Source organism: Alnus glutinosa, chromosome 5, assembly GCF_958979055.1.
Source record: "Alnus glutinosa chromosome 5, dhAlnGlut1.1, whole genome shotgun sequence".
NCBI lineage: Eukaryota > Viridiplantae > Streptophyta > Magnoliopsida > Fagales > Betulaceae > Alnus > Alnus glutinosa.
Genome location: NC_084890.1, coordinates 30074200 through 30100340, shown reverse-complemented (window position 1 = coordinate 30100340; position 26141 = coordinate 30074200). Strand labels below are relative to the sequence as shown.

At 35.0% G+C, this 26141-nt stretch overlaps 2 long non-coding RNA genes across 2 annotated transcripts; one reads left to right on the top strand and one right to left on the bottom strand.

The window, feature by feature from the left end:
• Positions 1 to 2: 2 nt before the first annotated feature.
• Positions 3 to 25415, bottom strand: LOC133868381 (uncharacterized). The gene is made up of 3 exons (XR_009900327.1): positions 25271 to 25415; positions 13635 to 13706; positions 3 to 49 (listed from the first exon to the last, which is right to left on the bottom strand). It is a non-coding gene; the product is annotated as an uncharacterized LOC133868381 (long non-coding RNA).
• On the top strand, positions 20159 to 23786 carry LOC133869549 (uncharacterized). The gene is made up of 3 exons (XR_009900471.1): positions 20159 to 20508; positions 22112 to 22209; positions 23507 to 23786. It is a non-coding gene; the product is annotated as an uncharacterized LOC133869549 (long non-coding RNA).
• Positions 25416 to 26141: the final 726 nt, after the last annotated feature.

The following is a 26141-nucleotide window of genomic DNA, read 5'->3' as shown; positions in this document are numbered from 1 at the left end:
GACAAGACCTCAAGGTTTTGTAGATTACCAATTTCACTTGGTATTGCACCTGTCACAATATGAGCAACCATGCGTTATTATTCAAAGAAAAAAAAATAATGCAGTTTAAATGAATCGTACACACAAGTGAACAAATGTCTAATAAACCAATCAAAACTTCAAATTAAGAGCTAATTATTAAATAAGCCACTCTACCCTCTATCCTCGTTTCAAATGGTCAGGTTGCCACCTTTTCCTTCGAGAATTGATCGTACGAACTTCAACATATTCCTAAATGGAATTAATTTTCTTAGAAAGGGATTGGAGCATCACCTCCATTGGGGATCTAGATGATCGATCACCTAGTCTATGTAGGCAAATTAATGTATACAGTAAGATGCCATGCACTAAGATTAACCGACCAGAGTTGGGTCCTACTTGCACCAACCCTGATTTTTTTTTTTTCTTTTCAGTTGATTGATTCCCGAAGATAAAATTTCAAAAGTTAGGGTTTCTCTAATAAAAAAAAAAAAGAAAAAAGAAAAAAAAAAGAAGCATGAAGTCCGACATTGAAAAGATATATATCCATCGTAATGTGTATGAGTTTTTAATATAACATAATGGACTGTTACTAACTCATGAACTTAAACGTTTAGGCCGGTTGAATGTCCCCAAATATTAAATTATGGTCTCACTGAATGGATCCTCAAAGAGTTAATATCTTCAATAGTGGTATTAGAGTTGATAGTTTGACAAGATATATGAGTAATGAATTTGTTTGTCTGGTACACTCCCATGAGGTTCTTGATTTGTTGTTATCCATGGTAGAGTGGACTAAAGAGAAGCACATAACTTGCATACATAGTTTGTGAGTGTTGGACACGCTCTTGGTGATGACGCGTGAACACTTGGTAAAAGACTTCCATTCGAGGAAAAGCGTAATTGATGTGGCAATATTGGACTCACATTAGAGAGGATAATTTTTGTGTATACGTGTGAGTAAAAAAAAAGAAGGAAAAGAATTAAGCCCCACATTGATATATATCATAAGTGTGAATGATTAATACGACACAATGGCTCAAAACCTATTATCTTAAGTTTCAATTTTTCTGCTAACTATAATTACTGGCAATGCTTTGTGATTAATACTTTTCATTTTTTACAACAAACCGTGGAGAGAGTTAATTATATTTGTGTTTTTCGTTTTCTTTTTATTCTCTATTTGTTATTGTAAGCAGGTTCAAAAAGGAAATACCAAATGGGACTAACTCGGTTATTTATGAAAATATGTGAATATTCACATATACTTTTAGAGATATGTGAATATTTATGAAAATATATTTTAATTGGTGGAATTTAATTTACAAGTCTTGATTTTATAAGGAGTTTGTTTTAGACTGATTTACATCACGGATGATTTAAAAGCATCATGCGATTTTATTTAGAGGTAATGGAATTATTTTTGGGTAGTAACCGAATAAGCTAAAGTTTCAGCTTACTCGGTTAGGCTAAGTAGATAGTGAGTGTTAAGTTTGCAAATCATGTGCTCGATTTTAGTGAAATGCCAGCCGTTATTGTACAGAGCACTGGCGTGATTCAGAAAAGAAGATAAACATGAGAGAAAGGTCGAGTGACTCATGACTTGTCCAAAACGTGTTGGAGAAGCTTTTAGAAGAAGAAATACTTTCTGGACAATTTTACTTCCCCTGCGTTCTAAAACGTTTCCCCCTCTTCCCCATTCTCTCATATTTTCTCCTTTCCTTCTCTTGATTTGTTGCCCACAACTCTCCCCTGTTTTCTTCATCTCAACCGAAACCCATCTCCCTCTTCCTTTTCTTTTACAAACCGAGAGATTGAGAGAGATGATGAGTCAGAGAAGAGAGACCGAAGCAGAGAGAGACAGATTCACGATGGAGAAGAGCTACCAGAGGTAACAAGGTTTTCATCCTCCAAGGAGCTGACCGAATTAGGGGCTTGAAATTGGGTGGCTACGGTGGTTTGGCCACCGACGTTGTGAGTGGCTAGCAGCTGGAACTGCGTTTTACGGCCCTGTTCCGGCAAAATTAGCATGTAATTTTGTTACTCTCTAGCTCGTCAGTATCAAACGGAAATCAGCAAGGTAAGGATTTGAGATTACCAAGTAAATTTGATTTACCCAATAGTTCTAGAACACGAAAATCGTGCTAAAAGCTAAGATTATGTTTAATTTTGATTTTATTGGAGGTGTTTTGGATCAATTAAAGACTGGGTATGATTTCTTAGGTTTGTTTCTCTTGATTTTCTTATGGGTTTTTCGGTGATGGCAGATTAGAGTATTATTTGATTTGAGTTTCAGCTTTTTTGGGTTCTTTGGTGAATGTTATATTGAGATTTTGGGTGTTTTGATTTGCTGTTCTTGGCCGAATTAGAGTGGGTTTCGGAGTTTGATTTATTTCCCCTGTTTCGGTTATTGAAGGTTGATTTGGGTTGTTTTATGATTTAATTATTCATCTATTTTGAGTTTCAATTAGTTAGTGTTTTGCTGGGTTGTGTTGATGACTTGAGAAAATTGACTATTTTAGGAGTTGAAGCTATGGCTTTGAAGGATTCATGGCCGATTGGAGGAATGATTTCCTTAGGGTGCTCTGTTTCTTAGAGATTTGAATTTATGATGGTCTTATGGTTTTAGTTAGAGGACCCGTGAGTGTTGGTGATATAATCTTGATTATGCTTGATTGTAATGAAGTGTTTTGGGTTCTCAAGCCAACTGGGGTTCAAGAGAAATTTTGATTTAGTGATTTTTGGATTGATCTGGCCGAATTAGGGGCAGTTGGGCGTGAGGAAAGAGAGATGTGAAGCTTCATTTTGGGTCTTGATTGTTGGGTTTTGCTAAGTAGCTTGAGTAGGAGCGGGTATAAAAATATATTAAATAGATTAGTCGAATAAATGGTAATAACAATTGGGATGTTGATATATAGACTCAGCCAATGTTAAGATAGAATTTATAAGGATTGTGGATTAAGTGCAAATTAATCCCAAGTATAATGTCTAGTTTAATTAGAACCTAGTTACGTATTCCAAGCTCTAGTAATTAAATATATTATGGTATGGTATTATATTTCAATACCAATGGGATTATTAAATTAACGTTTTATGATGTATTGTTATTGAATTCATATTTTGTTAACTTGGGGTCTGGTAATAGTGATCATTAAGAAGTAATTGATATTATTATGTTGAATTGTATTTTGATTTGTTGAAAGACTTTGAAGTACTAGGCTTAAATGTCTTATAATTTTATCATGTGAATATAGAATTCTTGTACAACTATATTGATGATTTATAGAACATATTAAAGATTATAAATGCTCTGGTTAACTTGTGGGAATTCTTAAAGACAGACATTTGATGAAAATTTTATATAGAGAAATATATGCTTTATGTGCCGTTGTAGAATCGGGGTGTTACATGTTAAAGGATAGAGAAAGCACTTACCAAAAAATCTTTGTTTTCACTTACATTTTTTATTTTCAATCTTTTTCAGGTAATTTTTTTTTTAATTTTTTTATTTTATAATATGCAACGTAACTGGTAGGGATAATTTTTTTGAACCAAACCCTGATCTGGGATAATTTTTTTTGAGAAAAAAACAAAATAGCGTTTAATCTTTTGTTTATTCTTATTCCTGGTTATTGAAATCAAAAGCCCAACCAACATACCCAACCCAAGGGGATCATTTACACCTTAGTGGCAATAGACAATTAGATAACTATCCCACTTGAATTTTTTATTTTTCCAGAGTTCTTTAAATTCTTTTGTTTCCTGCTATGTTATGGACAAATTATTTTGTACTTTCAATTGAAAGGTACGCAATCTAAGGCAATATAAAGGCACATATCCTAAGTCAATGATGCCGTCCATGTAATCAATAAAGTAAAAGAGTATTAAACATACCTCCAAAGTTGTTATAGCGAATGTCTAACTCTTTGAGCATGGTTAAATTCCCAATTTCTGAAGGTAATCTTCCTGTAAATATAAAATAGAAGTTACCATTATAAACAAATATAAAGGTTTGTTTATCCTCAAAAGTCTAAAAGAACACTAAACAAACCCTCCAAATTTGTTATAGCCAAGGTATAAATATAGTTAAGTTGCCAATTTTTGGAGATGCTCTTCCTGTGAAACTATTAGCCCAGAGCGATAAATATATATAGCAATCGTTTGCAGTTAAACAAATTTAATAGAAGTTTGCCAATAAACTAATTTTAAGACACATGAAGACATCGTAATATGGGAAGATGGATAAACATATCTTCTTTCAGTTCACCAGACAACTTATTGGTGTAGAGATTTATGACTTGCATTGAAGACATGCTGAAGATAAAGGAGGGCGTCAGCCCTGAAAGCATGTTTTCTATAAAATAAATTTCTCGCAAGGTATATGTTGAAGATAGAGGAAGGTATAGAGTCTAAAAGCTTGTTACATCCGGATTTATTATTTGCAACGATGATATGTTAAGATAGAGATGATGGAATACCTCCTTTGAAATTGTTACCATTTAGGGACAAAGTTTGCAGTGTGTATAACATGCCAATCCATGACCGAATTTTTCCACGGTAGTCACGGATTGAAATGATAGGTGTTGCAATTGGTAAAAACAACCGAACTCGTTGGGCATGTAGCCATGATAACAATATATGTTAGACATAGATGATGGAATACCTCCTGTGAAATTGTTACCCTTTTGAGACAAATTTTGAAGTTTCGATTACAACCTAGTGCATGACGAAATTTCTCCAAGGAAGTCATGAATTGAAATTGTAAGTGTTGCAACTGATAAAGACAAGCCAGCTTGTTGGGCTTAGAGCCATTAAAACTATTGTTTTCAATACTTCAACTAACTAGAAATGAAAGGTTTCACAGTTACGACTTGATGATAGAGGAAACTACATATGCTATTGATGCACAAGAAAATTAGGCAAAAGATTTTAATATTATTTTTTAATAAGATAAGAATCATACAAAATATTTTAAGATTATTTTTAGAATAATATCATTTTTTTTTTTTTTTATCTAAAAGAATGTTGCTTTGTCTCAAAGTTTATGTTATAGTATGACTTAAATTCAAGTCAAGGTGATGGGGCCCAGTGATTGCTTAATCCCATTAGGTGTTGGATTTGTTCTTTTGCCGAACTGGTGTTCTTCTATTCTAAATTGTTTTGGAATTGTCATGTGTTTTGGACTCTTCTTGGTTTCCTTCTCCAAGTCAATGTTGGAGTCCTTGTTATTAGCCGACCTTCTCCATCTATATATAAAAGGAGCTGCAGCTATTCGGTCTTTTTTCTTCTTCTTTTTTTCTTCTTCTTTTTTTTAGATGCAGCTATTCGGTCTTAATTGCACAACAACGAATAGAGATAGAGAAATCTCACCTTGGTTTTTCACACCCTGTAGCGCCATACACGGCTTAGAAAATTAGAGAATATTTTATCTTAAGAGTATTAATTCTCATTTGTGTGATAGTAAGATTTAGTTATATATTACTTATCAAAAAAGATTTAGTTATATTGGGATTTTGGGCTTTGAGTGATTTTTTTCCCTATAACTATCTTTGATAGTAACTTTTCTTCTGGTTGTCTCTGATAATGAATGTACCTCATATTGAGGGAATAACTTAAATCTTGGTGTCGTGTGTGACTAATTTAATTTTGTGGTCTACTTATTTTTCGCAAGTCTTGAGAAATATGATTAATTTCGTAAAAGTTGAGGGTTATTTTTGTATTTTTATTTTTATTTTTTAGGCAAACTCTCTTAGGTGGGGATGAGATCCTTGAGTCTTACTTTTTTGTGGAATGAGGCCCAGAGGTAAACCATGAAGATAATCACCAGTTATTATTTCGACGTGATGCTAGAAAATTCTAGCGTATTTTTCTCTAATGTTAGGGTGTGATTTGCAGTGATTGGACAATTAAGATGTCTAAGGTTATGGTTGAGCTACAAGTAAATGCTGACGAGACTATTTTTACTACAAAATGCGATATGTAAGTGAACTAAGCAAGATTTACTTTTAAAAAGAATAAGTTATGAGCCTACTAACTTTGTTATAACGTCTTTAACAAATGATTGCACATAGACGATTTATAATGAAAGAACAATATTTGCATCGTATGACATGACCATGGGTCATGCACTACTATTATATGAGTTAAATTACATGATCAAAGAGATTTATTTTTATGTTTAGCATTTGATATAACGTTTGTTTGTGATCGGCGCACCATATATGCATGGGGTTACTAAGACAGCTTCGCTAGCAACATGGGTCACCCGAGGTCATACCCAGTCGAGCTGATAGTGGAAGATGGTATGCGTCAATATTTAGGGTACCCGTATTGTATTACAGGTCCCTCGGGACAGCACCAACTCTATCAAGAAGGAGTTAACGACTCAAACAGACCATAAGTAAGAAAGCTATGACTAGTGAATATATATAGTCATGATTTCTGTCCATTAAAAATACGAGTGACTTGTTGTTGGAATTATACTATCTCACTTATAAAATAAACCTCATTTTTTCTAATCGGCATAATAATGAAGACAACACATATCTCTTACAAAACAGAAAATTGCAAAGTTGGTCTATGTGGTTAACCTAATTTATAAATCACTTAATGTGGTATAAAAGTTAACTGAGAAGTCTATGTGGTAGGGTAAATTGACAAATTACTTTCCGAAATCAATTTTCGTCCACTAATTTAATAGAAACCGTTAGGTTGCTACGCTATGTCCAATAAAAGTGCAACACATATCACTCTTAATAAAATAAAATAAAATAAAATAAAAATAAAAATAAAAATAATATATTACAAAATAAAAAACTAAAAATATTATTATTAAAAAAAAAAGGGGGTATGGGTGGTGGCTGTCGGTGGTAACCACCCCATTTAGGGAGGAGGGTGGTGGCATGGGCTAGGGGTGGCCGCACGCCACCCCCAGCCCCATCTGAGTGACTCGCGCGCCATCCTAAAGTTGAGGATGGGCTTCGAGCCACCCTCGACCCATGGGGTGGTTGTGCAACCACCCCTAGAGTAGGGGGTAGGGTGGCAGCCACACCTAGAAGTGGCTCTGACCAATTCTGGAGTGGCTCGCGTTCCACCCATTGCCTATGGGGTGGCCGGCAAGCCACCTCAGATGGGGTTAGGGTGGCATGTGGCCACCCCCGACCCATGGGGGTGGTGGCGAGCCACTCCCTAACCTCCCCCCCCCCCCCCCCCCCCCCCCCCCCCCCCTCTTGGTTTTTTAAAAAAATAATATTTGAAGTTTTTAATTTTTAGGTTTTTAATCTTTAATATATTTGTTTATTATGAGTAATACATGTCTCATTTTTATTGGGTTTGACATGGCACCTTAATGGTTTCTGTTAAGTGGTGGACGTAAATTGACTTCGATTAGTAATTTGTCAATTTCACCTACCACAAGGACCTCTCAATTAATTTTTATACCACATAGAATGATTTGTGAAATAAGCCAACTACAAGAACTAATTTTGCCTTTTTTTATTTTTATTTTTTTCCCCTTACAAAATGCACGGTTGCTTAATAAATTTAAAACTGTTACATAAGGGTCAATGCAGAACCAGCTATGTGATTATTTACTTACTAAGTCATTGACCTACACAGTTATTTTCCAGTGTGAAACACTTTGTTTTTTGCAAGTTAGCAGGCCAGTTATTAGATCACAGTATTTCACTGAGCTTGAGTGCTAAGTGAAGGACTCTTAGCTAGTAAGGTTTGTTTAGTGTAGTTAGCAATTAGTTATTGTTCAGTAGAAAAAGGATATTTGTAGGGTCTGGGTTTATAATGTGATTATAAATGATGAATTGATCAAGATATTATAGTATTTACTCATATCATTTTTATTCTCCTTGTCGTTATATTTAACTCTGATAAATTAGTATTTTGGGCAATATTATCGGCTAATTACCAGTTTATTCACTTTATTGGTATTAAGGCATTTTCAATAGCACTCCAAATTAATCAAATGATTGAATAATGTTTTGGGCGCATTACAGTTTTGCATCAAACAAAATATATAATTGTAGAAGGGATTATTATAAAAGCCAAATCTACATATCTGACCAAACACCAATCAACACTATGTGTTGCGAGTAAGGTTCTTCCAACCCAAGGGATAACACTCTAGCAAGAATAAATGTTTGTTAATACCGTTTTGCAGTTGTTGGCACTTGAACAAACTAGATGGGAGTTGGCCTTAAAACTGATTGTAAGACACACCAAGCCTTTGTAAGTTGGGAAGAAGATTAAACTTATCTTCTGGAAGTCCACCAGATAGATTATTATAGTAAAGAACTATGACTTGTAATGATGACATGCTTGAAACAATGAAGGGCATGGGACGTGAAAGCATGTTATTTCCAAGATAAATTTCTCATAAGGTGGATATGTTAAAAGATGGAGGAAGCTGGCGGTATGGAGCCCGAAAATTAGTTATATCCAAGATTTAATATTTGCATTGAAAATATGTTAGATAGAAATGGTGGAATACCTCTTGTGAAATTGTTATCGTTTAGAGACAAATTTTGAAGTTTGGATAATAACACCATCCAAGATAGGATTTCACTACTAAAGTTAATGAATCCAAATGATAAGTGTTGCAACTGGTAAAGATGAGATAACTAATTCGACAGAGAGCCGTGAAAACTATTGTTTTCAATGCTTAGACTAGCTAGAAATGAAAGGTTTCCTATATGTGGAGGAATGGTGCCTACAATGTTCATGTAAGAAAGGTTAAAAAATTGTCATGTGGAAGAATGATGCCTACAACCCTTTAATGTCGTGTCAAGTTTGTGACGGGTTTACGGGTCGTGTCAAAAATTGCATATCCTAGTTTATGGTAGTATTTCCAAATAAGCTCACTGTTAGTTGACATGGAAAATTCTGCTTTAGCTCTCCATGTTAATTACTTTTATTAATAGATCTTTTGAGAGATATTTTCTTGATAAATAGGTATTTGGAAACCCATTGAATTAATTAAATTTGAGGGACGTTACATGTGGGATTAGAAAATTGGGCTCTTGAACCATATAAAACAGATCTGAGGTTGTGATTATTGCTGCTTTAACTCTCCATGTTAATTATTTTTATTAATTAATTCTGGTGAGTTATAGATAGATCTTTTGAGAGATATTTTCTTGGTAAATAGGTATTGGGAAACCCATTGAATTAATTAAATTTGAGGAACGTTACATGTGGGATTAGAAAATTGGACTCTTGAACCATATAAAACAGATATGAGGTTGTGATCATAGTCCATACATAGGTATAGGTGAGTAATATATAGGACAAGTTTAGTAGGTGATGATGCATGCTAAGTGTGAATCCTGGGTCAAGCATCGTGCTACAAGTTAGAGTTGGTGAGTTCTTACGATGAGCTAACGAACCGTTTTGTTGCACAAGGAAGAATTTGAAGTGCGTATGAGCAATTATGGATTCAGTGGAACTAAGCGTCAAAGTGGCTTACGCTGTGAATAAGGTTATGGAAGAACAAGACCCTTCTTAGTGCAATTTTTCTGCTAACTATAATTACTGGCAATGCTTTGTGATTAATACTTTTCATTTTTTACAACAAACCGTGGAGAGAGTTAATTATATTTGTGTTTTTTGCTTTCTTTTTATTCTCTATTTGTTATTGTAAGCAGGTTCAAAAAGAAAATACCCAATGGGACTAACTTGGTTAAGTGGCAATTGCTAATATATTATCTAAGCCCAACAATTATTAGTCAAGCTCTTATATATCTCTTCCTTCTCTGTTTTTTTGTTTGTTTGACAAAGTGAACCTTTCTTTTTTTTTTTTTCTTTTGAATTCAGTCACGCAATCCTTGATGTTGAAATTAAAGATTATTGCATTCAGCAATTACAAGATCAACAGTATAATGCGAGCCATCCTTCATATGAACATGTTTGTCCATAAGAAAAAGAGCTTTCTTGGCTAGCCTATGAGCTAATACATTCGCCTCCCGTTTGAGATGGTTCACACTCCATAAGTGCAAACTATTCAGCATAAATCTGGCATTATCAATTAGAAGGCCATACCTACACCAGTTCTTACCTTCATTTTTCAATGTTTGTAGAATCTGGATGGTATCACCATCTAACTCTACTTGTTTACTACAAAAAATTCACTATTTTTGGACGGTTTCAAACCATTCATAAATGGTAAAAAATCGTATAGAATAAAGTCCAGACGGTTTATTCTGGACAGTTTATAACAGTCCATAATTTATGATCGAGAATTCGGATTATGGACGGTTTGAGCCAAACAGTCCGAAATTCTAGACGGTTTGGCTCAAACTGTCCAGAATTAATGTATATATATATATATTTAGGTGGGGTCACTTGAACATTTTAGATGTGCTACTATGGCCATGGATGCAGCTCTTGTACACGTACACTTGGATCCTAATTCACCAGAAGCTCAAGTTTTCTATAAACTGGGAGGGAGTTCTAATCAAAGTGTCGATAGTACTGCTCCTAGGCCTAGTGGTAATATAACTTATACTAGTTATCTATGTCCTTTTAATTTACCGACAAGCTCTCTTTCCACCATTCTCTGCCGTGACAAGGCCATCGTTTTCCTTAGTCTCATGGTCCTAATCTCCCAGGTTTCCAAGACAGTCAAACTTTACTTACAATGAAGAGAATTAAAAAGAAAAAAGAAAAAAGAAAAAAGAAAACCCTCACAGTCACCCAACCTCTTGGTTATGACGTCGCTCTTCTTCCCCTCCCCTATCCATTCACCACTTGAATTTGTCATTGTCCTCTCTTTCTCTCACTTCCCCATTCTCTCTTCTTAGACTTTGTTCTCTTATTGTTCACCTTCTCACTCTGCCATCCTCTCCTCCCATACCTTATTCATTTTGTAGTGACCCAGAATTTAATCTTAGAATAAAAGGATTTTGATTTCGAGATTTAAAATCATGTTAGATTATTTTAAGGCCAGAATAATAATCTCGGGGGGTACTTTTAGAGATATGTGAATATTTATGAAAATATATTTTAATTGGTGGAATTTAATTTACAAGTCTTGATTTTATAAGGAGTTTGTTTTAGACTGATTTACGTCACGGATGATTTAAAAGCATCATGCGATTTTATTTAGAGGTAATGGAATTATTTTTGGGTAGTAACCGAATAAGCTAAAGTTTCAGCTTACTCGGTTAGGCTAAGTAGATAGTGAGTGTTAAGTTTGCAAATCATGTGCTCGATTTTAGTGAAATGCCAGCCGTTATTGTACGGAGCACTGGCGTGATTCAGAAAAGAAGATAAACATGAGAGAAAGGTCGAGTGACTCATGACTTGTCCAAAACGTGTTGGAGAAGCTTTTAGAAGAAGAAATACTTTCTGGACAATTTTACTTCCCCTGCGTTCTAAAACGTTTCCCCCTCTTCCCCATTCTCTCATATTTTCTCCTTTCCTTCTCTTGATTTGTTGCCCACAACTCTCCCCTGTTTTCTTCATCTCAACCGAAACCCATCTCCCTCTTCCTTTTCTTTTACAAACCGAGAGATTGAGAGAGATGATGAGTCAGAGAAGAGAGACCGAAGCAGAGAGAGACAGATTCACGATGGAGAAGAGCTACCAGAGGTAACAAGGTTTTCATCCTCCAAGGAGCTGACCGAATTAGGGGCTTGAAATTGGGTGGCTACGGTGGTTTGGCCACCGACGTTGTGAGTGGCTAGCAGCTGGAACTGCGTTTTACGGCCCTGTTCCGGCAAAATTAGCATGTAATTTTGTTACTCTCTAGCTCGTCAGTATCAAACGGAAATCAGCAAGGTAAGGATTTGAGATTACCAAGTAAATTTGATTTACCCAGTAGTTCTAGAACACGAAAATCGTGCTAAAAGCTAAGATTATGTTTAATTTTGATTTTATTGGAGGTGTTTTGGATCAATTAAAGACTGGGTATGATTTCTTAGGTTTGTTTCTCTTGATTTTCTTATGGGTTTTTCGGTGATGGCAGATTAGAGTATTATTTGATTTGAGTTTCAGCTGTTTTGGGTTCTTTGGTGAATGTTATATTGAGATTTTGGGTGTTTTGATTTGCTGTTCTTGGCCGAATTAGAGTGGGTTTCGGAGTTTGATTTATTTCCCCTGTTTCGGTTATTGAAGGTTGATTTGGGTTGTTTTATGATTTAATTATTCATCTATTTTGAGTTTCAATTAGTTAGTGTTTTGCTGGGTTGTGTTGATGACTTGAGAAAATTGACTGTTTTAGGAGTTGAAGCTATGGCTTTGAAGGATTCATGGCCGATTGGAGGAAATAATTTCCTTAGGGTGCTCTGTTTCTTAGAGATTTGAATTTATGATGGTCTTATGGTTTTAGTTAGAGGACCCGTGAGTGTTGGTGATATAATCTTGATTACGCTTGATTGTAATGAAGTGTTTTGGGTTCTCAAGCCAACTGGGGTTCAAGAGAAATTTTGATTTAGAGCTTTTTGGATTGATCTGGCCGAATTAGGGGCAGTTGGGCGTGAGGAAAGAGAGATGTGAAGCTTCATTTTGAGTCTTGATTGTTGGGTTTTGCTAAGTAGCTTGAGGTAGGAGCGGGTATAAAAATATATTAAATAGATTAGTCGAATAAATGGTAATAACAATTGGGATGTTGATATATAGACTCAGCCAATGTTAAGATAGAATTTATAAGGATTGCGGATTAAGTGGAAATTAATCCCAAGTATAATGTCTAGTTTAATTAGAACCTAGTTATGTATTCCAAGCTCTAGTAATTAAATATATTATGGTATGGTATTATATTTCAATACCAATGGGATTATTAAATTAACGTTTTATGATGTATTGTTATTGAATTCATATTTTGTTAACTTGGGGTATGTTAATAGTGATCATTAAGAAGTAATTGATATTATTATGTTGAATTGTATTTTGATTTGTTGAAAGACTTTGAAGTACTAGGCTTAAATGTCTTATAATTTTATCATGTGAATATAGAATTCTTGGATGACTATATTGATGATTTATAGAACATATTAAAGAATATAAATGCTTTGGTTAACTTGTGGGAATTCTTAAAGGCAGACATTTGATGAAAATTTTATATAGAAAAATATATGCTTTATGTGCCGTTGTAGAATCAGGGTGTTACACGTTAAAGGATAGAGAAAGCACTTACCAAAAAATCTTTGCTTTCACATACATTTTTAATTTTTAATCTCTTTTCAGGTTTTTTTTTTTTTTTTTTTTTTTTTTTTTTTTTTTGATATTATGCAACGTAATTGGTAGGGATAATTTTTTTGAACCAAACCCTGATCTGGGATAATTTCTTTTGAGAAAAAAACAAAATAGCGTTTAATCTTTTGTTTATTCTTATTCCTGGTTATTGAAATCAAAAGCCAAACCGACATACCCAACCCAAGGGGATCATTTACACCTTAGTGGCAATAGACAATTAGATAACTATCCCACTTGAATTTTTTATTTTTCCAGAGTTCTTTAAATTCTTTTGTTTCCTGCTATGTTATGGACAAATTATTTTGTACTTTCAATTTAAAGGTACGCAATCTGAGGCAATATAAAGGCACGTATCCTAAGTCAATGATGCCGTCCATGTAATCAATAAAGTAAAAGAGGATTAGACATACCTCCAAAGTTGTTATAGCCAATGTATAACACTTTGAGCATGGTTAAGTTCCCAATTTCTGGAGGTAATCTTCCTGTAAATATAAAATAGAAGTTACAATTATAAACAAATATGAAGGTTTGTTTATCCTCAAAAGGCTAAAAGAACACTAAACAAACCCTCCAAATTTGTTATAGCCAAGGTATAAATATAGTTAAGTTCTCAATTTTTGGAGATGCTCTTCCTGTGAAACTATTAGCCCAGAGCGATAAATATATATAGCAATCGTTTGCAGTTAAACAAACTTAACAGAAGTTTGCCAATAAACTAATTTTAAGACACATGAAGACATCGTAATATGGGAAGATGGATAAACATATCTTCTTTCAGTTCACCAGACAACTTATTGGTGTAGAGATTTATGACTTGCATTGAAGACACGCTGAAGATAAAGGAGGGCGTCAGCGCCCTGAAAGCATGTTTTCTATAAAATAAATTTCTTGCAAGGTATATGTTGAAGATAGAGGAAGGTATAGAGTCTAAAAGCTTGTTACATCTGGATTTATTATTTGCAACGATGATGAGTTAAGATAGAGATGATGGAATACCTCATTTGAAATTGTTGCCGTTTAGAGACAAAGTTTGTAGTGTGTATAACATGCCAATCCATGACCGAATGTTTCCACGGAAGTCACGGATTGAAATGATAGGTGTTGCAACTGGTAAAAACAACCCAACTCGTTGGGCGTGTAGCCATGATAACAATATATGTTAGACATAGATGGTGGAATACCTCCCGCGAAATTGTTACCCTTTTGAGACAAATTTTGAAGTTTTGATTACAATCTAGTGCATGACGGAATTTCTTCAAGGAAGTCATGAATTGAAATTTTAAGTGTTGCAACTGATAAAGACAAGCCAACTTGTTGAGCTTAGAGCCATTAAAACTATTGTTTTCAATACTTCAATTAACTAGAAATGAAAAGTTTCACAGTTACGACTTGATGATAGAGGAAACTACATGTGATATTGATGCACAAGAAAATCAGGCAAAAGATTTTAATATTATTTTTTAATAAGATAAGAATCATACAAAATATTTTAAGATTATTTTTAGAATAATATCATTTTTTTTTTTTTTATCTAAAAGAAGTTTATGTTATAGTATGACTTAAATTCAAGTCAAGGTGATGGGGCCCAGTGATTGCTTAATCCCATTAGGTGTTGGATTTGTTCTTTTACCGATCGAACTGGTGTTCTTCTATTCTAAATTGTTTTGGAATTGTCATGTGTTTTGGACTCTTCTTGGTTTCCTTCTCCAAGTCAATGTTGGAGTCCTTGTTATTAGCCGACCTTCTCCATCTATATATAAAAGGAGCTGCAGCTATTCGGTCTTTTTTCTTCTTCTTTTTTTTAGATGCAGCTATTCGGTCTTAATTGCACAACAACGAATAGAGATAGAGAAATCTCACCTTGGTTTTTCACACCCTGTAGCGCCATACACGGCTTAGAAAATTAGAGAATATTTTATCTTATGAGTATTAATTCTCATTTGTGTGAGAGTAAGATTTAGTTATATATTACTTATCAAAAAAGATTTAGTTATATTGGGGTTTTGGACTTTGAGTGATTTTTTCCCTATAACTATCTTTCATAGTAACTTTTCTTCTGGTTGTCTCTGATAATGAATGTATCTCATATTGAGGGAATAACTTAAATTTTGGTGTCGTATGTGACTAATTTAATTTTGTGGTCTACTTATTTTTCGCAGGTCTTGAGAAATATGATTAATTTCGTAAAAGTTGAGGGATATTTTTGTATTTTTATTTTTATTTTTTAGGCAAACTCTCTTAGGTGGGAATGAGATCCTTGAGTCTTACATTTTTGTGGAATGAGGCTCAGAGGCAAACCATGAAGATAATCACCGGTTATTATTCCGACGTGATGCTACAAAATTCTAGCGTATTTTTCTCTAATGTTAGGGTGTGATTTGCAGTGATTGGACAGTTAAGATGTCTGAGGTTGTGGTTGAGCTACAAGTAAATGCTCACGAGACTATTTTACTACAAAATGCGATATGTAAGTAAACTGAGCAAGATTTACTTTTAAAAAGAATAAGTTATGAGCCTACTAACTTTGTTATAACGTCTTTAACAAATGATTGCACATAGACGATTTATAATGAAAGAACAATATTTGCATCGTATGACATGATCTTGGGTCATGTACTACTATTATATGAGTTAAATTATATGATCAAAGAGATTTACTTTTATGTTTAGTATTTGATATAACGTTTGTTTGTGATCGGCGCACCACATATGCATGGGGTTACTAGGACAGCGTCGCTAGTAACATGGGTCACCCGAGGTCATACCCAGTCGAGCTGATAGTGGAAGATGGTATACGTCAATATTTAGGGTACCAGTATTGTATTACGGGTCCCTCGGGACAGTACCAACTCTATCAAGAAGGAGTTAACGACTCAGACAGACCATAAGTAAGAAAGCTATGACCAGTGAATATATATAGTCATGATTTCTGTCCATTAAAAATATGAGTGACTTGTTGCATGAATTATGCTATCTCACTTATAAAATAAACCTCATTTTTTCTAATCGGCATAATAATGAAGACCACACATCTTTTTCAAAACAGAAAATTGCAAAGTTGGTCTATGTGGTTAACCTAATTTATAAATCACTTAATGTGGTCTAAAAGTTAACTGAGAAGTCCCCGTGGTAGGGGAAATTGACAAATTACTTTCCGAAGTCAATTTTCGTCCACTAACTTAATAGAAATCGTTAGGTTGCTACGCTATATCCAATAAAAGTGCATCACATATCACTCTTGATAAAATAAAATAATAATAATAATAATAATAATAATAATATATTACAAAATTAAAAACTTAAAATATTATTATTAAAAAAAAGGGGGGGAATGGGTGGTGGCTGTCGGTGGTAACCACCCCTTTTAGGGAGGAGGGTGGCGGCGTGGGCCAGGGGTGGCCGCACGCCACCCCCGACCCCATCTGAGTGACTCGCGCGCCATCCTAAAGTTGAGGATGGGCTTCGAGCCACCCCCGACCCATGGGGTGGTTGTGTAACCACCTCTAGAGTAGGGGGTAGGGTGGCAGCCACACCTAGAGGTGGCTCTGACCAATTCTGGAGTGGCTCGCGCGCCACCCGTTGCCTATGTGGTGGCCGGCAAGCCACCTCAGATGGGGTTAGGGTGGCATGTGGCCACCCCTGACCCATGGGGGTGGCGGAGAGCCACTCCCTAACCTCCCCCCCTTCATTTTTAAAAAAAATAATATTTGAAGCTTTTAATTTTTAGGTTTTTAATCTTTAATATATTTGTTTATTATGAATGCTACGTGTCGCATTTTTATTGGGTTTGACAGGGCACCTTAATGGTTTCTGTCAAGTGGTGGACGTAAATTGACTTCGATGAGTAATTTGTCAATTTCGCCGATCACAAGGACCTCTCAATTAAGCCAACCACAAGAAATAATTTTGCCTTTTTTTTTTTCCTTACAAAATGCACGGTTGCTTAATAAATTTAAAACTGTTACTTTAGGGTTAATGCAGAACCAGTTATGTGATTATTTACTTACTAAGTCATGGACCTACATAGTTATTTTCTAGTGTGAAACACTTTGTGTTTTGCAGGTTAGCAGGCCAGTTATTAGATCAAAGTATTTCATTGAGCTTGAGTGCTAAGTGAAGGACTCTTAGCTAGTAAGGTTTGTTTAGTGTAGTTAGCAATTAGTTATTGTTCAGTAGAAAAAAGATATTTGTAGGGTCTGTGTTTATAATTTGATTATAAATGATGAATTGATTAAGATATTATAGCATTTACTCATATCATTTTTATTCTCCTTGGCGTTATATTTAACTCTGATAAATTAGTATTTTGGGCAATATTATCGACTAATTACCAGTTTATTGGTATTAAGGCATTTTCAATAGCACTCCAAATTAATCAAATGATTGAATAATGTTTTGGGCGCATTACAGTTTTGCATCAAACAAAATATATAATTGTAGAAGGGATTATTATAAAAGCCAAATCTACATATCTGACCAAACACCAATCAACACTATGCGTTGCGAGTAAGGTTCTTCCAACCCAAGGGATAACACTCTAGCAAGAATAAATGTTTGTTAATACCGTTTTGCAGTTGTTGGCACTTGAACAAACTAGATGGGAGTTGGCCTTAAAACTGATTGTAAGACACACCAAGCCTTTGTAAGTTGGGAAGAAGATTAAACTTATCTTCTGGAAGTCCACAGATAGATTATTATAGTAAAGAACTATGACTTGTAATGATGACATGCTTGAAACAATGAAGGGCATGGGACGTGAAAGCATGTTATTTCCAAGATAAATTTCTCATAAGGTGGATATGTTAAAAGATGGAGGAAGCTGGCGGTATGGAGCCCGAAAATTAGTTATATCCAAGATTTAATATTTGCTGTGAAGACCAAGAAAATAAATAGGTGACTTAGCAAATTTATAAATTATATTTATTAATTAGATGAGACTAATAATTAGATCTTAAGTAATAATATGCATGTTATTAAGATAAAATGAATTTAGGATAAAATAATGAAATTAGAATGATAAAATACTAATGAGTAATCGGGTAATAAATGACTAATTGTATGGGTAAAATGTAGTTAGATTAAAAATGGGGTTGAATATTAATTAACAAAAGATAGAACAAACATTAGGTGTGGCACTGCAGTAATTTTATAGAAGATAAAGCCTTAAGATAAAAGAGAATCCCATCCAATGCCATGTGTCACTTTGTTGTGGCTTGGGAGATGCCTTACCTTTTGATATTAATAAAAGAAAAGAAAAAGGAAATAAGAATGAGAAATGCTAGGGGTACTTAAAGTTTTACCAAAAGAACCTTACAAACTGACATGGAATCTGATGTGGCATCTCTCTTAATTGACAAACTCATTTAAAGCTCCCCACATCATCATTCTCCTTTTTTTTTAAAAAAAAAAAAAAAAAAATAGCTGCATTTGTTCTTTCTAGGTTTCTCCAACGCACGCAGGCTTTTCCTTCATCTTCCTGAAAAATCTGTCCATCTCCAACGCACTGTGCCTCCTCAGTCGTACTGTGCCTCCTTCCCTGACTTCCCACCAAGCCGGTTCGAGAGCATGTGCCCCTCGCCAACGCCTCCAGATCCTCTTCCCCGTCGTTCGACTTGGGTGGATGCATGTGGTGCTTCTCAGAGAGTGACGAGGCCGAGCACCGAAGTAGGGAGCTGTGTTTTCTTCGCAAAGAACTGCGTCTCTAAGAGATCAATACAGAGCTTGGGTTTAAAGGGGACTGAAGAGGAAGACGAGGGAAAGAGGTGAAGAAGCGCCATCTCCTCAGCCGCACAAATTTGCTCTCCACAAATTTGCAAACTCCAAACACAAATTTGCTCTCCACAAAGTTGCTCTCTTTCCTCTCCACTTTGAAGGTGCTTAGAAAGTGTAGGGATATGGATAGAGCAGAGAAGCTGCTTGATGAAATGCTTGAGAGAGGGGTTAAACTTGATAATGTTACGTTTTCGACTCTGAGTACCTGTGCTAGCTAGGATTTGTTTTGTCCAAAATAGGGTTGTGGAGTGGTTTGAGAAGATGCCCAGTTTCGGGTGTGTTCCTGATGATGTTACATATTCAGGATTTGCATTATTTTTGCAGTTTTAATGCATGAACGCACACAAATTTTTCTGCAGATTTTGCTGCTGCTACATGCTCTGTTTCTAGCTGTTGGTTTCTTTTGGTGTATCTAGATTCTGATTTGATGTGTATTTCTGAGTTGTTTTGCCATTTGACTTCTTTTCGGCTGGTGTTTTTGTTGTTTGATTTGGCATGTGGTGTAGCCAAAGGCTGAGTTGTAATCTGATTGTTGGATTGAGTTCAAGCTTCTACTGAATTGAGTTCCAATTTAATTTAAAAATAAATAAATAAATTTTGTTCTTCTTTTCTGTTCAATTGACCTTCACCTTACAAAACCTTGATCAGTGTGTATGGTGGTCCAAGTGTACAGCTTGTTTGTGATTCTTGGATAAATACTGGGGGCATTAGCTATGTGTTTCAAATTCTACTCACGTGGTGCGTCGGTTTGAAAGAACAAAGGCAGAAATTTTTATTTTATTTTTTTTTAAAGGAAGATGAACATGAAGATGAAGCAGAAAGATGGACAGATTTTTCAGGAAGATGAAGGAAAAGCCTGTGTGCGTTGGAGAAACCGAGAAAGAACAAAGGCAGCTAAATTTTTTATTTTTTTTACAAAAAAGAAGAGAATGATGACATAGGGAGCTTTAAATGAATTTGTTAATTAAGAGAGATGCCACATCAGATTCCATGTCAGTTTGTAAGATTCTCTTAGTAAAACTTTAAGTACCCCTAGCATTTCTCAATAAGAATATGGGACAAGCCCAACCGGTCTTCCCTTCTCTTTTTCTTTCACTTTTCTTTCTTTCTCTCCCTCTCTCCTCACATGCACGCACTTCTCTCCCTCCCACTTTTTCTCTCTCTTCCTTTTCTCTTCTTTTTCTCTTTTCCCCTTTTCTCTCCCCCTGTTTCACGGCAGCAGCCGCCCACTCCCTCTTTTCTTTTCCTCTTCATTTCTTTTCTTCTCCTCTCCTCTTTGTAGCAGCACGATCTCCATCTCCCTTCTCTTCCATTTTTCCTCTTCTCTTCAGCTCACACACACACACACCCGTGTGGTCACGAGGGACCCAGTCCGGATGATGCAGCTCGTGAGAGAGGGAGCTACCGAGAGGGTGAGACACTGAGATCGTGAGAGATGTAGGGACTTGCGGACCGGAGGAGAAGAAAACTGAGTTCTTGGTCCATGGGGGTTCGGTGTTTTGGAACAAAATGGTAAATCCCTAACCTTTTTGGTACTTTGTTGTTACCTATTGTTTATAGAGCATAGAAATCAAGTGAATGGTAGTGGGTTCCGGTTTTTGAGAGATTATTGTTGATATTCCATCATACCCATTAGATTTATTGCTTGAAATCACATTAATTTGTGGAGTTTCTAGTTGAGTCCGAATTTAGGGTTTTGTTTGGAAATTTTGGGGTTTTGTTATAATGTTGGGTTGGAGTTTGATTGGTATTGAATATTTTCTTAGTATAGCCGAATGGAATGGTGTGGTGGTGATGGAATTTCCATTTGGTTTTATGAGGTTGAACCATGTTGGTTGTTAGTGTTCTTGAAGTTGAGTTTTGATGTGGTTTGACATTTTAATTTGATGGATGTTTTGGTAGAACCAACTCTTGTTGGATTGGTAGTTTTAGTTCTTTAATTTCATTAAATGAATGAGTTGTTTAGATTGAGAAATTCTGGAATTTCTTCTTGGGTTGGTTATTAATTGGGTTAATTGACTTGGTTTTGAGGGCTGGATTTATGTATGTGGTTCTTGATGATTTTGGGTTGATTTTTGGAAGGATTTTGGTTGGAATTCTAGATAGGTTTCCATGGGTTGGTGATTTTTAGTGGATGATGGGCTAATATGTGCTCCATGATATGCTTATGATGTTAAATATTTTAGGTGTTGATGAAGTTGAATTAATTAAAGATGTGTGGTTTTTATTTTTATAGGAGTTGGTTTTAGGCCTTTGATGCTTGTGGGTGTCTAGACCCTTGATTTGCAGTTAATTTTGAGGATCCTTGCTATGTGGTAGATCTTGGTAAAAATTGGATTATGAGCATATATGATTTTGGAAGTGAAGGGCGGTACTTGTTAGGAGATTTTAGTAGAAGTTATGGTTGATGGGATTATTTAAATTAGAGGTTAGTTATGGGAGCTTATGGCTAATGCTTTGAGGTTAATGTATATGCCTCAAGCTTTAAGAATGTATATTATACTATGTGATCGTAAGTAGCTTAAAAAGTGCTATTAAATTAATATGTTGTATAAGGTTAAGGTTCTATAATCTAAACTATTTATATGGTTAGTAATTAAATAACTAATGCACTTATTCATCTATATTAAAAGTACTTAAGTTTATTACTGAATTAGGCTTATGTGGATAAACAAACCATAAGCTTAATGTCTAATAATGATAGTAAGGTAACTTGGTATCCAATTTACTTATCTATGTACACTAAGTAATTTAGTGTATTAATGGACTAGGTTTAAGTATTGTATATGTATATGTATATATGTACATATATACATATGCATGCATACATGTTAAATATATATTGTTAACTTAGTAAATAAGCAACAAACCATTAATGGATTCACAATGGTAATGTGATGTAATAATAATATGTAGGCAACTAAAATAGTAAATACATCTCCTAATTAATAAGCAAGATATAATAAGAACCTATAACCAATGATTAGCCTAATAATAGTTTAGGATACCTATCTAGCTTTAGAAGCGAGTGATGTGACGTGTGAGCATGCGGGTAGTTAGGATGTCATAGAGTATGTGATTCAATAGCATTGTCTAATGCTACCAATGTTTGCAGGATCATGTTCGGATTGGAGACTTTAATTGATTGTCCAATGTAGAGTCCAAGTGACTAGAGTCCAAGGAGTGTTCGAGTTGGAGTCTAATGCAGCCAAGGTGGGTATTCCACTCACTGAGAAAATATATATTTTTATATGTATTGGATTGATAAGAATATATATGTTGTTTATGAAACCGAACCAACCATATGATGAAATGTATATGCTTTGAGATGATTTGTTTAGTTTCGATTATGTTCAAATATTATCAATGATGTTTAAGAATTGATGCATGAGGGAAAGGTGTTAATTGATTTAAAGTGTTTTGAGTATGTTTTGCGGTTGAGATCTAAATTATGCAAATTGTTTGAGAACATGTCATGTTGAAACTGCGTAGATTTGATAAAGAAACTAAGTTTTGAATGATTTCAAAGTGTTGGGTAAAATGCTGGATTTGTTTTGTTTTGAGAGGACGTGATTTAACAACTGCATAATTTCAGCGTGACACAGTAGGAAATATATACTGGTCAAGCACGGAACATTGAGCATGTAGTATAGAGCATACATACCAGCAGTATCAGTATATCAGCAGCACAACAGTATCAGTATCAGCAGTATCAGTATTAGCAGCATAACAGTATCAGCCCCAGTTCATGCATAGCATATATAGCATTGTTTTGTGAGAGAGGTTTTTATGTTATGAGTAGATTTTACTAGACGTGTTGGTATGCATAAGTGTCTTAAATGAAAAGCGCTTATGTATATTTCTATCGGATAGTCATGTGTTAATAGCATACATTGAACTTGAAAGTACATGGATACATGACTACCCAGGTGCGAGTAATGGCATGTCTATGAGTAGGAAGGTTGACTGTTCTTGTTCTTCAGGAAAGACGTGTTAGCATGATTGAGTTTAACTCTAGTGCTCTCATGATCTACTGACGTCAAGGCACGAAGCTGGAATACGATTAGAGATGGTGTTGCGAGTGTTTTGTTGAAGGATGTTATCCTAGTACGGAAAAGTAAGATGCCATGTTCTTTGCTGAAGACTTATGTGTATACGTGATATCTGTGATGGAGTGATCGTGTGCACATATGTCCAAGCGACCGGTGAAAAGTATTATTATAGATGGGTCTATATGTAGAAACTTCCAAGGAGGGATGTCTGGAACTTCTACATGTTTTCACAGCTATATAGTATGTTTTAAATGATTTCTGAATAGTCGGTGTTTGCTGCATTAGCTGTTGGTAAATTGTGGCTAATATAGTACTCGCACGACTAAAATAATATAAATGTTGGTTCTTTGTGAAAACTCAGTTAGTCTTATACCACTGAGGTCTTAGTATGAGGTATACTAAGGCGGTGAACTCACTATTTCACCTATGCGGATGTGGATACCACCACAACCGTGTAGATGATGTTTCTTTGGCTGCAGGTACTACGGTATAGTCGATGGGTCGGTAGCAGTGTGCTTGGGATATTATGACTGAAGCTCACCGCGACAGTTGTAATTGTCGGACCACGGGTTGTCCACTATTTTATAGGTTTGGTATGGCTTGTGACGTTTGTGTCACTTATTCTTTGTTAAGCCATTATTGTTATAGTGTTAATAAGACTTAAGCATATAGATGTTAAATGGCTCTTTGTTGTAATTAACTTATGATAGATGTATAAGTTGTAATTTCCGCTATTCAGATTTATGTTTTCCGCTGCATAGATAGATGTATGTTATACTCTGATTATCAGGTACATGTTATGGGGCATGTGCCATATGTTGGCTGAGCGACACGTAGTCGTGCCACTGCGATGACTCGTTTTATGTTTGTATAAAAAAAAAAAAAAAAAAAGGGTCGTCACATTTGCATTGAAAATATGTTAGATAGAAATGGTGGAATACCTCTTGTGAAATTGTTACCGTTTAGAGACAAATTTTGAAGTTTGGATAACAACACCATCCAAGATAGGATTTCACTACTAAAGTTAATGAATCCAAATGATAAGTGTTGCAACTGGTAAAGATGAGATAACTAATTGGACAGAGAGCCATGAAAACTATTGTTTTCAATGCTTAGACTAGCTAGAAATAAAAGGTTTCCTACATGTGGAGGAATGGTGCCTACAATGTTCACGTAAGAAAGGTTAAAAAATTGTCGTGTGGAGGAATGATGCCTACAACCCTTTAATGTCGTGTCAAGTTTGTGACGGATTTACGGGTCGTGTCAAAAATTGCATATCCTAGTTTATGGTAGTATTTCCAAATAAGCTCACTGTTAGTTGACGTGGAAAATTCTGCTTTAGCTCTCCATGTTAATTACTTTTATTAATAGATCTTTTGAGAGATATTTTCTTGGTAAATAGGTGTTTGGAAACCCATTGAATTAATTAAATTTGAGGGACGTTACATGTGGGATTAGAAAATTGGGCTCTTGAACCATATAAAACATATCTGAGGTTGTGATTATTGCTGCTTTAACTCTCCATGTTAATTATTTTTATTAATTAATTCTGGTGAGTTATAGATAGATCTTTTGAGAGATTTTCTTGGTAAATAGGTATTGGGAAACCCATTGAATTAATTAAATTTGAGGAACGTTACATGTCGGATTAGAAAATTGGGCTCTTGAACCATATAAAACAGATATGAGGTTGTGATCATAGTCCATACATAGGTGTAGGTGAGTAATATATAGGACAAGTTTAGTAGGTGATGATGCAAGCTAAGTGTGAATCTTGGGTCAGGCATCATGCTACAAGTTAGAGTTGGTGAGTTCTTACGATGAGTTAACGAACCATTTTGTTGCACAAAGAAGAATTTGAAGTACGTATGAGCAATTACGGATTCGTCAAAGAGGCTTACGCTTTGAATAAGGTTAAGGAAGAATAAGACCCTTCTCAGGACGAGGCTAAGGAAGAAGCGAACCAGGTTTAGTCACTTAGGGAAGCGTTAATTTGAATTTTAGCAGCAATAAACAATTAGATTACTATCCATTAGAATTTTCTTTTGTCCTTGAATTGCTTAGGTCCTTTTGTTTCCTTATGTGCTTTGGACAAATTATTTTGTACTTCCAATTGAAATGTACCATCGGACGCAATAGAAAAAATAAAAATAAATAAATAAGTTCAGTTACTGATGTCATCCATATGTATAATCTATCAATTAAAGCAAGGCTAAACATACCTTCAAAACTGTTGTCGTGAAGATATAACTCTGTGAGCATACTTAAGCCTTCAATTTCTGAAGGTACGCTTCCTGTGAATCTATTGGACGACATCCATAACATTTGCAGTTGTTTGCAGTTAAACAAAGCGGAAGGGAATGGACCTAGAAAACAATTACCATTTACAATCAAATATTGAAGTTTGTAAAAAAAAAAAAAAAAGACAAAAAACAAAAAACAATCTAACAAAAAAAAATGAGGCATAGTCAATTTGTCCATTATATTCTCCAACCTAGTCACAACATTTGCAAATTTGAGGATACCCGTAAAGACAATTACCTCTTGTAGATATTGTTCATTCTCTCCCACCATACCCATTTATTAGTCATCGTTAAATTAGTCAAAATAACCTTAGAGAATACATAATAATGCCAACAACAACAATTATAACCTCATGCAATAAAGAAACAAATAAGTTCAGTTAATGATGTCATCTATATATATAACCAGTTAATTAAAGCAAGGCTAAACATATTTTCAAAATTGTTGTTATTAAGGTATAACACTGTGAGCATACTTATGCCTCCAATTTTTGAAGGTACACTTCCTATAAGACGTTGAAATTTGCAGTTATTTGCATTTAAACAAATTGGAAGAGACTTGACCGATAAAACAATTACCATTACAAACATATATTGAAGTCAAAAAAAAAATCTAACAAAATAAAAGGGCTTATGAGTCACAATTGATCCATTATTTTCCCGAGTCCAGTCACAACAGTTGCCAATTTGATAAACATTACCTCTTGTAGATATTGTTCCTTCTCTCCCACCATACCCATTTATTAGTCATCGTTAAATTAGTCAACATAATCATTGTTATATCTTATAA